We start from the raw sequence: 1,716 nt of genomic DNA on the forward strand, positions 1-1,716 counted from the left end.
TTTAAATAAATTTTAAATATAATTATTAAAAATTAAATATATAATTTTAAATATTTATTCAATAATTTCTAACCAAATAAAATTTAAAATTTCACCATTTTTAACTAAACAAAACTCTAATCATCAAAAATCATAATCATCATTAAGTGTTAGTTTTAAGATTTCTATCATAGATAGAGTTTTCAAAGCACAGCCATAGAAAAAAGTTTCATTCGTGCATTACATACTTGATGACATCTCATATCACAATAATCTTGCTTTCTTACTTACCACTACTACATAATTTATATTTTTGAGACATGAACATCATAGATATTAGGATATCACAATTCACAACAAAACGCAAACACAGACTTGAAAACCAGAAGAGGGAGGATTAAGAAAAAGTATCTTGTTTAACCAGTGATTTGAATGGGCTTAACATTAGGTTTCTTAACTTCTGCCTTAGGAACAGTGACCGTAAGAACACCATTTTTCATGGATATCTTCACCTGATCTATTTTGGCGTTCTCAGGGAGCCTGAACCTCTCTACATGAACTTGCTACTCACTTACAACATCAGGCATACCCAAATCAGAAAACCAGCAACAGTATTATTCCAAAAAATTAGCAACATCATTTCAAAAAATCAACAACTCAATAACTCAGGATAATAAAAAAATGATCAAAATCAGTAATTCAATACTATTAACTCAGTAAATTAAGATCACTAAAATAGTAAAATCAGCAACTCAATCAGTATTATTAACAAAAGTACAAAAACAAGTAAAAATAATTCAAGCAGCATTGTTTACCGGAGGAAAGGTTGTTGAGCTCAATGGCGACACAGAGAGATCGAGAGCTCCACGGCGACAGAGAGAGGGTTCGACGGCGACAGAGAGAGACGACAATAAGGGGAAGAGAAACGATGACAAGTGACGAGTATACCTTCACCTTTCATAGGCAACAATTCCTGATGCCACCACGGTCAGTTCCACCCGACGGCGACAGCGCCCTCCACCCTTTCGACAATGAGACCTAGCTAGCGACACGAGGAGATGGAATCCAGGAGAAGAGGATCGGCAACGACGAGACTGGACGTTGGCTGAGGAGATGAGTTCGTCGGCGATGACAGCGCTCAGCACTAGGCGTTGGCTTCTGGCCTCCTACTGCTATTGGCTGGGAGAGAGAAAGAAAATAGGACTAGGAAAAAATAGGGAAGAATTTATATATTTTTTATTTTTATTTTTTAAATTAAAAATAAAAAAAAACTGTTCAATTTAAACGATTTATTGATTAACTGTCGGTTTGACCGACTTTTTTATAATTTTTTGTCAGAATATTTTGTATTTTAACTAAACCAGTTTAATGACTGATTTCTAATTAAACCAATCAGTCCGGTTCAATTTTCAAAAACAATAGTTAAAACTATCATTAGCTTGGATGTCAAATCTCCTTTTAATTGCAGTTGAATTGCTTAATATTTTAATTGTGATATTAAATTATCAAACTAATTATCTAAACTTTGTACATGATCAGCTGGTCGGCTTTTATAATGCCAGTGAACGATATGCACAAAGCCACAAACATAGATTTATTACTAAATTTTAGTGATGTTTAGTTTGTTCAAGTAGTATTTGGAAGAGAGATGGAGATGGAGAGATTAACATTAAAAGATAGAGACTGAAATAAATTTTAGTATTATATTTATAAAGTGAAAGACAGTGATTAAAATAA

Source organism: Arachis ipaensis, chromosome B05, assembly GCF_000816755.2.
Source record: "Arachis ipaensis cultivar K30076 chromosome B05, Araip1.1, whole genome shotgun sequence".
Lineage (NCBI taxonomy): Eukaryota > Viridiplantae > Streptophyta > Magnoliopsida > Fabales > Fabaceae > Arachis > Arachis ipaensis.